This window comes from Pseudophryne corroboree, chromosome 3, assembly GCF_028390025.1.
Source record: "Pseudophryne corroboree isolate aPseCor3 chromosome 3, aPseCor3.hap2, whole genome shotgun sequence".
In the NCBI taxonomy this organism is placed as follows: Eukaryota; Metazoa; Chordata; class Amphibia; order Anura; family Myobatrachidae; genus Pseudophryne; species Pseudophryne corroboree.
In genome coordinates this window covers 114,237,638-114,247,391 of record NC_086446.1, presented here as the reverse complement: position 1 = coordinate 114,247,391, position 9,754 = coordinate 114,237,638, and the positions used below count along the sequence as shown (strand labels likewise).

At 41.1% G+C, this 9,754-nt stretch overlaps 25 non-coding genes and 18 pseudogenes across 25 annotated transcripts; all 43 read left to right on the top strand.

Annotated features, from left to right (window-relative positions):
* The first annotated feature begins 73 nt into the window (after nt 1-73).
* On the top strand, nt 74-192 carry LOC135059800 (5S ribosomal RNA). The gene has a single exon (XR_010246198.1). It is a non-coding gene; the product is annotated as a 5S ribosomal RNA (ribosomal RNA).
* Nucleotides 193-299: 107 nt separating this feature from the next.
* On the top strand, nt 300-417 carry LOC134889500 (5S ribosomal RNA; annotated as a pseudogene).
* A 107-nt stretch (nt 418-524) lies between these two features.
* LOC135064912 (5S ribosomal RNA) lies at nt 525-643 on the top strand. The gene has a single exon (XR_010251208.1). It is a non-coding gene; the product is annotated as a 5S ribosomal RNA (ribosomal RNA).
* A 107-nt stretch (nt 644-750) lies between these two features.
* On the top strand, nt 751-869 carry LOC135059799 (5S ribosomal RNA). Its single transcript, XR_010246197.1, has one exon. It is a non-coding gene; the product is annotated as a 5S ribosomal RNA (ribosomal RNA).
* Nucleotides 870-976: 107 nt separating this feature from the next.
* On the top strand, nt 977-1,095 carry LOC135063640 (5S ribosomal RNA). Its single transcript, XR_010249965.1, has one exon. It is a non-coding gene; the product is annotated as a 5S ribosomal RNA (ribosomal RNA).
* Nucleotides 1,096-1,202: 107 nt separating this feature from the next.
* On the top strand, nt 1,203-1,320 carry LOC134890354 (5S ribosomal RNA; annotated as a pseudogene).
* Nucleotides 1,321-1,427: 107 nt separating this feature from the next.
* On the top strand, nt 1,428-1,546 carry LOC134888115 (5S ribosomal RNA; annotated as a pseudogene).
* A 107-nt stretch (nt 1,547-1,653) lies between these two features.
* On the top strand, nt 1,654-1,772 carry LOC134885455 (5S ribosomal RNA). Its single transcript, XR_010169568.1, has one exon. It is a non-coding gene; the product is annotated as a 5S ribosomal RNA (ribosomal RNA).
* A 107-nt stretch (nt 1,773-1,879) lies between these two features.
* Nucleotides 1,880-1,998, top strand: LOC134901469 (5S ribosomal RNA). Its single transcript, XR_010174960.1, has one exon. It is a non-coding gene; the product is annotated as a 5S ribosomal RNA (ribosomal RNA).
* Nucleotides 1,999-2,105: 107 nt separating this feature from the next.
* Nucleotides 2,106-2,223, top strand: LOC134893591 (5S ribosomal RNA; annotated as a pseudogene).
* A 107-nt stretch (nt 2,224-2,330) lies between these two features.
* On the top strand, nt 2,331-2,449 carry LOC134884882 (5S ribosomal RNA). Its single transcript, XR_010169013.1, has one exon. It is a non-coding gene; the product is annotated as a 5S ribosomal RNA (ribosomal RNA).
* Nucleotides 2,450-2,556: 107 nt separating this feature from the next.
* On the top strand, nt 2,557-2,675 carry LOC134890128 (5S ribosomal RNA; annotated as a pseudogene).
* A 107-nt stretch (nt 2,676-2,782) lies between these two features.
* LOC134885443 (5S ribosomal RNA) lies at nt 2,783-2,901 on the top strand. Its single transcript, XR_010169557.1, has one exon. It is a non-coding gene; the product is annotated as a 5S ribosomal RNA (ribosomal RNA).
* Nucleotides 2,902-3,008: 107 nt separating this feature from the next.
* Nucleotides 3,009-3,126, top strand: LOC134895354 (5S ribosomal RNA; annotated as a pseudogene).
* A 107-nt stretch (nt 3,127-3,233) lies between these two features.
* LOC135059798 (5S ribosomal RNA) lies at nt 3,234-3,352 on the top strand. Its single transcript, XR_010246196.1, has one exon. It is a non-coding gene; the product is annotated as a 5S ribosomal RNA (ribosomal RNA).
* Nucleotides 3,353-3,459: 107 nt separating this feature from the next.
* On the top strand, nt 3,460-3,577 carry LOC134889243 (5S ribosomal RNA; annotated as a pseudogene).
* A 107-nt stretch (nt 3,578-3,684) lies between these two features.
* On the top strand, nt 3,685-3,803 carry LOC135059796 (5S ribosomal RNA). The gene has a single exon (XR_010246195.1). It is a non-coding gene; the product is annotated as a 5S ribosomal RNA (ribosomal RNA).
* Nucleotides 3,804-3,910: 107 nt separating this feature from the next.
* Nucleotides 3,911-4,029, top strand: LOC135064225 (5S ribosomal RNA). The gene has a single exon (XR_010250536.1). It is a non-coding gene; the product is annotated as a 5S ribosomal RNA (ribosomal RNA).
* Nucleotides 4,030-4,136: 107 nt separating this feature from the next.
* On the top strand, nt 4,137-4,254 carry LOC134889242 (5S ribosomal RNA; annotated as a pseudogene).
* Nucleotides 4,255-4,360: 106 nt separating this feature from the next.
* On the top strand, nt 4,361-4,479 carry LOC135065964 (5S ribosomal RNA). The gene has a single exon (XR_010252228.1). It is a non-coding gene; the product is annotated as a 5S ribosomal RNA (ribosomal RNA).
* Nucleotides 4,480-4,586: 107 nt separating this feature from the next.
* LOC135069819 (5S ribosomal RNA) lies at nt 4,587-4,705 on the top strand. Its single transcript, XR_010256001.1, has one exon. It is a non-coding gene; the product is annotated as a 5S ribosomal RNA (ribosomal RNA).
* Nucleotides 4,706-4,812: 107 nt separating this feature from the next.
* On the top strand, nt 4,813-4,931 carry LOC135061109 (5S ribosomal RNA). Its single transcript, XR_010247501.1, has one exon. It is a non-coding gene; the product is annotated as a 5S ribosomal RNA (ribosomal RNA).
* A 107-nt stretch (nt 4,932-5,038) lies between these two features.
* Nucleotides 5,039-5,157, top strand: LOC134891468 (5S ribosomal RNA; annotated as a pseudogene).
* A 107-nt stretch (nt 5,158-5,264) lies between these two features.
* On the top strand, nt 5,265-5,383 carry LOC134885432 (5S ribosomal RNA). The gene has a single exon (XR_010169546.1). It is a non-coding gene; the product is annotated as a 5S ribosomal RNA (ribosomal RNA).
* Nucleotides 5,384-5,490: 107 nt separating this feature from the next.
* On the top strand, nt 5,491-5,608 carry LOC134889241 (5S ribosomal RNA; annotated as a pseudogene).
* A 107-nt stretch (nt 5,609-5,715) lies between these two features.
* Nucleotides 5,716-5,834, top strand: LOC134889777 (5S ribosomal RNA; annotated as a pseudogene).
* Nucleotides 5,835-5,941: 107 nt separating this feature from the next.
* LOC134884874 (5S ribosomal RNA) lies at nt 5,942-6,060 on the top strand. Its single transcript, XR_010169005.1, has one exon. It is a non-coding gene; the product is annotated as a 5S ribosomal RNA (ribosomal RNA).
* Nucleotides 6,061-6,167: 107 nt separating this feature from the next.
* LOC135059795 (5S ribosomal RNA) lies at nt 6,168-6,286 on the top strand. The gene has a single exon (XR_010246194.1). It is a non-coding gene; the product is annotated as a 5S ribosomal RNA (ribosomal RNA).
* A 107-nt stretch (nt 6,287-6,393) lies between these two features.
* LOC134895213 (5S ribosomal RNA) lies at nt 6,394-6,511 on the top strand (annotated as a pseudogene).
* A 107-nt stretch (nt 6,512-6,618) lies between these two features.
* LOC134897366 (5S ribosomal RNA) lies at nt 6,619-6,736 on the top strand (annotated as a pseudogene).
* Nucleotides 6,737-6,843: 107 nt separating this feature from the next.
* On the top strand, nt 6,844-6,962 carry LOC135064911 (5S ribosomal RNA). The gene has a single exon (XR_010251207.1). It is a non-coding gene; the product is annotated as a 5S ribosomal RNA (ribosomal RNA).
* A 107-nt stretch (nt 6,963-7,069) lies between these two features.
* LOC134885421 (5S ribosomal RNA) lies at nt 7,070-7,188 on the top strand. The gene has a single exon (XR_010169535.1). It is a non-coding gene; the product is annotated as a 5S ribosomal RNA (ribosomal RNA).
* A 107-nt stretch (nt 7,189-7,295) lies between these two features.
* On the top strand, nt 7,296-7,413 carry LOC134892151 (5S ribosomal RNA; annotated as a pseudogene).
* Nucleotides 7,414-7,520: 107 nt separating this feature from the next.
* LOC135065963 (5S ribosomal RNA) lies at nt 7,521-7,639 on the top strand. The gene has a single exon (XR_010252227.1). It is a non-coding gene; the product is annotated as a 5S ribosomal RNA (ribosomal RNA).
* A 107-nt stretch (nt 7,640-7,746) lies between these two features.
* Nucleotides 7,747-7,865, top strand: LOC134889216 (5S ribosomal RNA; annotated as a pseudogene).
* A 107-nt stretch (nt 7,866-7,972) lies between these two features.
* On the top strand, nt 7,973-8,091 carry LOC134885409 (5S ribosomal RNA). The gene has a single exon (XR_010169524.1). It is a non-coding gene; the product is annotated as a 5S ribosomal RNA (ribosomal RNA).
* A 107-nt stretch (nt 8,092-8,198) lies between these two features.
* On the top strand, nt 8,199-8,316 carry LOC134889240 (5S ribosomal RNA; annotated as a pseudogene).
* A 107-nt stretch (nt 8,317-8,423) lies between these two features.
* Nucleotides 8,424-8,542, top strand: LOC134892082 (5S ribosomal RNA; annotated as a pseudogene).
* Nucleotides 8,543-8,649: 107 nt separating this feature from the next.
* LOC135069916 (5S ribosomal RNA) lies at nt 8,650-8,768 on the top strand. Its single transcript, XR_010256095.1, has one exon. It is a non-coding gene; the product is annotated as a 5S ribosomal RNA (ribosomal RNA).
* A 107-nt stretch (nt 8,769-8,875) lies between these two features.
* LOC135065915 (5S ribosomal RNA) lies at nt 8,876-8,994 on the top strand. The gene has a single exon (XR_010252182.1). It is a non-coding gene; the product is annotated as a 5S ribosomal RNA (ribosomal RNA).
* Nucleotides 8,995-9,101: 107 nt separating this feature from the next.
* Nucleotides 9,102-9,220, top strand: LOC135059794 (5S ribosomal RNA). The gene has a single exon (XR_010246193.1). It is a non-coding gene; the product is annotated as a 5S ribosomal RNA (ribosomal RNA).
* Nucleotides 9,221-9,327: 107 nt separating this feature from the next.
* On the top strand, nt 9,328-9,445 carry LOC134893910 (5S ribosomal RNA; annotated as a pseudogene).
* A 107-nt stretch (nt 9,446-9,552) lies between these two features.
* Nucleotides 9,553-9,671, top strand: LOC134885407 (5S ribosomal RNA). The gene has a single exon (XR_010169522.1). It is a non-coding gene; the product is annotated as a 5S ribosomal RNA (ribosomal RNA).
* The last annotated feature ends 83 nt before the right edge of the window (nt 9,672-9,754 follow it).

The following is a 9,754-nucleotide window of genomic DNA, read 5'->3' as shown; positions in this document are numbered from 1 at the left end:
TCCATTTTCAAACGTATTCATTTATGAACCAGTAGTTAGAAGTAGAAAAGTTCTAACAGAAACCAGAAAATTCATCTACAGCAACACCACACTGGATACGCCCAATCTCATCTGATCTTGGAAGCTAAGCAGTGTTGGGCCTGGTTAGTACTTGGATGGGAGACCACCTGGGAATACAAGGTGCTGTAGATATTTTTATACTACCAACACCGTTCTGTTGATGCATTCCATTTTCAAACGTATTCGATTATGAACCAGTAGTTAGAAGTAGAAAAGTTCTAACAAAAACCATAAAGCTCATCTACAGCCACACCACACTGGATACGCCCAATCTCATCTGATCTTGGAAGCTAAGCAGTGTTGGGCCTAGTTAGTACTTGGATGGGAGACCACCTGGAATACAAGGAGCTGTAGATATTTTTATACTACCAACACCGTTCTGTTGATGCATTCCATTTTCAAACGTATTCATTTATGAACCAGTAGTTAGAAGTAGAAAAGTTCTAACAGAAACCTGTAAGTTCATCTACAGCAACACCACACTGGATACGCTCAATCTCATCTGATCTTGGAAGCTAAGCAGTGTTGGGCCTGGTTAGTACTTGGATGGGAGACCACCTGGGAATACAAGGTGCTGTAGATATTTTTATACTGCCAACACCGTTCTGTTGATGCATTCCATTTTCAAACGTATTCATTTATGAACCAGTAGTTAGAAGTAGAAAAGTTCTAACAGAAACTAGAAAATTCATCTACAGCAACACCACACTGGATACGCCCAATCTCATCTGATCTTGGAAGCTAAGCAGTGTTGGGCCTGGTTAGTACTTGGATGGGAGACCACCTGGGAATACAAGGTGCTGTAGATATTTTTATACTGCCAACACCGTTCTGTTGATGCATTCCATTTTCAAATGTATTCATTTATGAACCAGTAGTTAGAAGTAGAAAAGTTCTAACAGAAACCACAAAGCTCATCTACAGCAACACCACACTGGATACGCCCAATCTCATCTGATCTTGGAAGCTAAGCAGTGTTGGGCCTGGTTAGTACTTGGATGGGAGACCACCTGGGAATATAAGGTGCTGTAGATATTTTTATACTACCAACACCGTTCTGTTGATGCATTCCATTTTCAAACGTATTCGTTTATGAACCAGTAGTTAGAAGTAGAAAAGTTCTAACAGAAACCATAAAGCTCATCTACAGCTACACCACACTGGATGCGCCCAATCTCATCTGATCTTGGAAGCTAAGCAGTGTTGGGCCTGGTTAGTACTTGGATGGGAGACCACCTGGAATACAAGGAGCTGTAGATATTTTTATACTACCAACACCGTTCTGTTGATGCATTCCATTTTCAAACGTATTCATTTATGAACCAGTAGTTAGAAGTACAAAAGTTCTAACAGAAACCATAAAGTTCATCTACAGCAACACGACACTGGATATGCCCAATCTCATCTGATCTTGGAAGCTAAGCAGTGTTGGGCCTGGATAGTACTTGGATGGGAGACCACCTGGGAATACAAGGTGCTGTAGATATTTTTTTACTGCCAACACCGTTCTGTTGATGCATTCAATTTTCAAATGTATTCATTTATGAACCAGTAGTTAGAAGTAGAAAAGTTCTAACAGAAACCACAAAGCTCATCTACAGCCACACCACACTGGATACGCCCAATCTCATCTGATCTTGGAAGCTAAGCAGTGTTGGGCCTGGTTAGTACTTGGATGGGAGACCACCTGGGAATACAAGGTGCTGTAGATATTTTTATACTGCCAACACCGTTCTGTTGATGCATTCAATTTTCAAATGTATTCATTTATGAACCAGTAGTTAGAAGTAGAAAAGTTCTAACAGAAACCACAAAGCTCATCTACAGTCACACCACACTGGATACGCCCAATCTCATCTGATCTTGGAAGCTAAGCAGTGTTGGGCCTGGTTAGTACTTGGATGGGAGACCACCTGGGAATACAAGGTGCTGTAGATATTTTTATACTACCAACACCGTTCTGTTGATGCATTCCATTTTCAAACGTATTCATTTATGTACCAGTAGTTAGAAGTAGAAAAGTTCTAACAGAAACCACAAAGCTCATCTACAGCCACACCACACTGGATACGCCCAATCTCATCTGATCTTGGAAGCTAAGCAGTGTTGAGCCTGGTTAGTACTTGGATGGGAGACCACCTGGAATACAAGGAGCTGTAGATATTTTTATACTACCAACACCGTTCTGTTGATGCATTCCATTTTCAAAAGTATTCATTTTTGAACCAGTAGTTAGAAGTAGAAAAGTTCTAACAGAAACCTGTAAGTTCATCTACAGCAACACCACACTGGATACGCTCAATCTCATCTGATCTTGGAAGCTAAGCAGTGTTGGGCCTGGTTAGTACTTGGATGGGAGACCACCTGGGAATACAAGGTGCCGTAGATATTTTTATACTGCCAACACCGTTCTGTTGATGCATTCCATTTTCAAACGTATTTATTTATGAACCAGTAGTTAGAAGTAGAAAAGTTCTAACAGAAACCAGAAAATTCATCTACAGCAACACCATACTGGATACGCCCAATCTCATCTGATCTTGGAAGCTAAGCAGTGTTGGGCCTGGTTAGAACTTGGATGGGAGACCACCTGGGAATACAAGGTGCTGTAGATATTTTTATACTGCCAACACCGTTCTGTTGATGCATTCCATTTTCAAACGTATTCATTTATGAACCAGTAGTTAGAAGTAGAAAAGTTCTAACAGAAACCACAAAGCTCATCTACAGCCACACCACACTGGATACGCCCAATCTCATCTGATCTTGGAAGCTAAGCAGTGTTGGGCCTGGTTAGTACTTGGATGGGAGACCACCTGGGAATACAAGGTGCTGTAGATATTTTTATACTACCAACACCGTTATGTTGATGCATTCCATTTTCAAACGTATTCGTTTATGAACCAGTAGTTAGAAGTAGAAAAGTTCTAACAGAAACCATAAAGCTCATCTACAGCCACACCACACTGGATACGCCCAGTCTCATCTGATCTTGGAAGCTAAGCAGTGTTGTGCCTGGTTAGTACTTGGATGGGAGACCACCTGGAATACAAGGAGCTGTAGATATTTTTATACTACCAACACCGTTCTGTTGATGCATTCCATTTTCAAACGTATTCATTTATGAACCAGTAGTTAGAAGTAGAAAAGTTCTAACAGAAACCAGAAAATTCATCTACAGCAACACCACACTGGATACGCCCAATCTCATCTGATCTTGGAAGCTAAGCAGTGTTGGGCCTGGTTAGTACTTGGATGGGAGACCACCTGGGAATACAAGGTGCTGTAGATATTTTTATACTACCAACACCGTTCTGTTGATGCATTCCATTTTCAAACGTATTCGTTTATGAACCAGTAGTTAGAAGTAGAAAAGTTCTAACAAAAACCATAAAGCTCATCTACAGCCACACCACACTGGATACGCCCAATCTCATCTGATCTTGGAAGCTAAGCAGTGTTGGGCCTGGTTAGTACTTGGATGGGAGACCACCTGGAATACAAGGAGCTGTAGATATTTTTATACTACCAACACCGTTCTGTTGATGCATTCCATTTTCAAACGTATTCATTTATGAACCAGTAGTTAGAAGTAGATAAGTTCTAACAGAAACCAGAAAATTCATCTACAGCAACACCACACTGGATACGCCCAATCTCATCTGATCTTGGAAGCTAAGCAGTGTTGGGCCTGGTTAGTACTTGGATGGGAGACCACCTGGGAATACAAGGTGCTGTAGATATTTTTATACTGCCAACACCGTTCTGTTGATGCATTCCATTTTCAAACGTATTCATTTATGAACCAGTAGTTAGAAGTAGAAAAGTTCTAACAGAAACCACAAAGCTCATCTACAGCAACACCGCACTGGATACGCCCAATCTCATCTGATCTTGGAAGCTAAGCAGTGTTGGGCCTGGTTAGTACTTGGATGGGAGACCACCTGGGAATATAAGGTGCTGTAGATATTTTTATACTACCAACACCGTTCTGTTGATGCATTCCATTTTCAAACGTATTCGTTTATGAACCAGTAGTTAGAAGTAGAAAAGTTCTAACAGAAACCATAAAGCTCATCTACAGCCACACCACACTGGATACGCCCAATCTCATCTGATCTTGGAAGCTAAGCAGTGTTGGGCCTGGTTAGTACTTGGATGGGAGACCACCTGGAATACAAGGAGCTGTAGATATTTTTATACTACCAACACCGTTCTGTTGATGCATTCCATTTTCAAACGTATTCATTTATGAACCAGTAGTTAGAAGTACAAAAGTTCTAACAGAACCAGTAAGTTCATCTACAGCAACACCACACTGGATATGCCCAATCTCATCTGATCTTGGAAGCTAAGCAGTGTTGGGCCTGGATAGTACTTGGATGGGAGACCACCTGGGAATACAAGGTGCTGTAGATATTTTTTTACTGCCAACACCGTTCTGTTGATGCATTCAATTTTCAAATGTATTCATTTATGAACCAGTAGTTAGAAGTAGAAAAGTTCTAACAGAAACCACAAAGCTCATCTACAGCCACACCACACTGGATACGCCCAATCTCATCTGATCTTGGAAGCTAATCAATGTTGGGCCTGGTTAGTACTTGGATGGGAGACCACCTGGGAATACAAGGTGCTGTAGATATTTTTATACTGCCAACACCGTTCTGTTGATGCATTCAATTTTCAAATGTATTCATTTATGAACCAGTAGTTAGAAGTAGAAAAGTTCTAACAGAAACCACAAAGCTCATCTACAGCCACACCACACTGGATACGCCCAATCTCATCTGATCTTGGAAGCTAAGCAGTGTTGGGCCTGGTTAGTACTTGGATGGGAGACCACCTGGGAATAAAAGGTGCTGTAGATATTTTTATACTGCCAACACCGTTCTGTTGATGCATTCCATTTTCAAACGTATTCATTTATGAACCAGTAGTTAGAAGTAGAAAAGTTCTAACAAAAACCACAAAGCTCATCTACAGCCACACCACACTGGATACGCCCAATCTCATCTGATCTTAGAAGCTAAGCAGTGTTGGGCCTGGTTAGTACTTGGATGGGAGACCACCTGGGAATAAAACGTGCTGTAGATATTTTTATACTGCCAACACCGTTCTGTTGATGCATTCCATTTTCAAACGTATTCATTTATGAACCAGTAGTTAGAAGTAGAAAAGTTCTAACAGAAACCACAAAGCTCATCTACAGCCACACCACACTGGATACGCCCAATCTCATCTGATCTTGGAAGCTAAGCAGTGTTGGGCCTGGTTAGTACTTGGATGGGAGACCACCTGGGAATACAAGGTGCTGTAGATATTTTTATACTACCAACACCGTTCTGTTGATGCATTCCATTTTCAAACGTTTTCGTTTATGAACCAGTAGTTAGAAGTAGAAAAGTTCTAACAGAAACCATAAAGCTCATCTACAGCCACACCACACTGGATACGCCCAATCTCATCTGATCTTGGAAGCTAAGCAGTGTTGGGCCTGGTTAGTACTTGGATGGGAGACCACCTGGAATACAAGGAGCTGTAGATATTTTTATACTACCAACACCGTTCTGTTGATGCATTCCATTTTCAAACGTATTCATTTATGAACCAGTAGTTAGAAGTAGAAAAGTTCTAACAGAAACCATTAAGTTCATCTACAGCAACACCACACTGGATATGCCCAATCTCATCTGATCTTGGAAGCTAAGCAGTGTTGGGCCTGGTTTGTACTTGGATGGGAGACCACCTGGGAATACAAGGTGATGTAGATATTTTTATACTGCCAACACCGTTCTGTTGATGCATTCCATTTTCAAACCTATTCAGTTATGAACCAGTAGTTAGAAGTAGAAAAGTTCTAACAGAAACCACAAAGCTCATCTACAGCCACACCACACTGGATACGCCCAATCTCATCTGATCTTGGAAGCTAAGCAGTGTTGAGCCTGGTTAGTACTTGGATGGAAGACCACCTGGGAATACAAGGTGCTGTAGATATTTTTATACTGCCAACACCGTTCTGTTGATGCATTCCATTTTCAAACGTATTCATTTATGAACCAGTAGTTAGAAGTAGAAAAGTTCTAACAGAAACCAGAAAATTCATCTACAGCAACACCACACTGGATACGCCCAATCTCATCTGATCTTGGAAGCTAAGCAGTGTTGGGCCTGGTTAGTACTTGGATGGGAGACCACCTGGGAATACAAGGTGCTGTAGATATTTGTATACTACCAACACCGTTCTGTTGATGCATTCCATTTTCAAACGTATTCGTTTAGGAACCAGTAGTTAGAAGTAGAAAAGTTCTAACAGAAACCATAAAGCTCATCTACAGCCACACCACACTGGATACGCCCAATCTCATCTGATCTTGTAAGCTAAGCAGTGTTGGGTCTGGTTAGTACTTGGATGGGAGACCACCTGGAATACAAGGAGCTGTAGATATTTTTATACTACCAACACCGTTCTGTTGATGCATTCCATTTTCAAACGTATTCATTTATGAACCAGTAGTTAGAAGTAGAAAAGTTCTAACAGAAACCTTTAAGTTCATCTACAGCAACACCACACTGGATACGCCCAATCTCATCTGATCTTGTAAGCTAAGCAGTGTTTGGTCTGGTTAGTACTTGGATGGGAGACCACCTGGAATACAAGGAGCTGTAGATATTTTTATACTACCAACACCGTTCTGTTGATGCATTCCATTTTCAAACGTATTCATTTATGAACCAGTAGTTAGAAGTAGAAAAGTTCTAACAGAAACCTTTAAGTTCATCTACAGCAACACCACACTGGATACGCTCAATCTCATCTGATCTTGGAAGCTAAGCAGTGTTGGGCCTGGTTAGTACTTGGATGGGAGACCACCTGGGAATACAAGGTGCTGTAGATATTTTGATACTGCCAACACCGTTCTGTTGATGCATTCCATTTTCAAACGTATTCATTTATGAACCAGTAGTTAGAAGTAGAAAAGTTCTAACAGAAACCACAAAGCTCATCTACAGCCACACCACACTGGATACGCCCAATCTCATCTGATCTTGGAAGCTAAGCAGTGTTGGGCCTGGTTAGTACTTGGATGGGAGACCACCTGGGAATACAAGGTGCTGTAGATATTTTTATACTACCAACACCGTTCTGTTGATGCATTCCATTTTCAAACGTATTCGTTTATGAACCAGTAGTTAGAAGTAGAAAAGTTCTAACAGAAATCATAAAGCTCATCTACAGCCACACCACACTGGATACGCCCAGTCTCATCTGATCTTGGAAGCTAAGCAGTGTTGGGCCTGGTTAGTACTTGGATGGGAGACCACCTGGAATACAAGGAGCTGTAGATATTTTTATACTACCAACACCGTTCTGTTGATGCATTCCATTTTCAAACGTTTTCATTTATGAACCAGTAGTTAGAAGTAGAAAAGTTCTAACAGAAACCAGTAAGTTCATCTACAGCAACACCACACTGGATATGCCCAATCTCATCTGATCTTGGAAGCTAAGCAGTGTTGGGCCTGGATAGTACTTGGATGGGAGACCACCTGGGAATACAAGGTGCTGTAGATATTTTTATACTGCCAACACCGTTCTGTTGATGCATTCAATTTTCAAATGTATTCATTTATGAACCAGTAGTTAGAAGTAGAAAAGTTCTAACAGAAACCACAAAGCTCATATACAGCCACACCACACTGGATACGCCCAATCTCATCTGATCTTAGAAGCTAAGCAGTGTTGGGCCTGGTTAGTACTTGGATGGGAGACCACCTGGGAATAAAAGGTGCTGTAGATATTTTTATACTGCCAACACCGTTCTGTTGATGCATTCCATTTTCAAACGTATTCATTTATGAACCAGTAGTTAGAAGTAGAAAAGTTCTAACAGAAACCACAAAGCTCATCTACAGCCACACCACACTGGATACGCCCAATCTCATCTGATCTTGGAAGCTAAGCAGTGTTGGGCCTGGTTAGTACTTGGATGGGAGACCACCTGGGAATACAAGGTGCTGTAGATATTTTTATACTACCAACACCGTTCTGTTGATGCATTCCATTTTCAAACGTTTTCGTTTATGAACCAGTAGTTAGAAGTAGAAAAGTTCTAACAGAAACCATAAAGCTCATCTACAGCCACACCACACTGGATACGCCCAATCTCATCTGATCTTGGAAGCTAAGCAGTGTTGGGCCTGGTTAGTACTTGGATGGGAGACCACCTGGAATACAAGGAGCTGTAGATATTTTTATACTACCAACACCGTTCTGTTGATGCATTCCATTTTCAAACGTATTCATTTATGAACCAGTAGTTAGAAGTAGAAAAGTTCTAACAGAAACCATTAAATTCATCTACAGCAACACCACACTGGATATGCCCAAACTCATCTGATCTTGGAAGCTAAGCAGTGTTGGGCCTGGATAGTACTTGGATGGGAGACCACCTGGTAATACAAGGTGCTGTAGATATTTTTATACTGCCAACACCGTTCTGTTGATGCATTCAATTTTCAAATGTATTCATTTATGAACCAGTAGTTAGAAGTAGAAAAGTTCTAACAGAAACCACAAAGCTCATCTACAGCCACACCACACTGGATACGCCCAATCTCATCTGATCTTGGAAGCTAAGCAGTGTTGGGCCTGGTTTGTACTTGGATGGGAGACCACCTGGGAATACAAGGTGATGTAGATATTTTTATACTGCCAACACCGTTCTGTTGATGCATTCCATTTTCAAACCTATTCAGTTATGAACCAGTAGTTAGAAGTAGAAAAGTTCTAACAGAAACCACAAAGCTCATCTACAGCCACACCACACTGGATACGCCCAATCTCATCTGATCTTGGAAGCTAAGCAGTGTTGAGCCTGGTTAGTACTTGGATGGGAGACCACCTGGGAATACAAGGTGCTGTAGATATTTTTATACTGCCAACACCGTTCTGTTGATGCATTCCATTTTCAAACGTATTCATTTATGAACCAGTAGTTAGAAGTAGAAAAGTTCTAACAGAAACCAGAAAATTAATCTACAGCAACACCACACTGGATACGCCCAATCTCATCTGATCTTGGAAGCTAAGCAGTGTTGGGCCTGGTTAGTACTTGGATGGGAGACCACCTGGGAATACAAGGTGCTGTAGATATTTGTATACTACCAACACCGTTCTGTTGATGCATTCCATTTTCAAACGTATTCGTTTATGAACCAGTAGTTAGAAGTAGAAAAGTTCTAACAGAAACCATAAAGCTCATCTACAGCCACACCACACTGGATACGCCCAATCTCATCTGATCTTGTAAGCTAAGCAGTGTTGGGTCTGGTTAGTACTTGGATGGGAGACCACCTGGAATACTAGGAGCTGTAGATATTTTTATACTACCAACACCGTTCTGTTGATGCATTCCATTTTCAAACGTATTCATTTATGAACCAGTAGTTAGAAGTAGAAAAGTTCTAACAGAAACCTTTAAGTTCATCTACAGCAACACCACACTGGATACGCTCAATCTCAACTGATCTTGGAAGCTAAGCAGTGTTGGGCCTGGTTAGTACTTGGATGGGAGACCACCTGGGAATACAAGGTGCTGTAGATATTTTGATACTGCCAACACCGTTCTGTTGATGCATTCCATTTTCAAACGTATTCATTTATGAACCAGTAGTTAGAAGTAGAAAA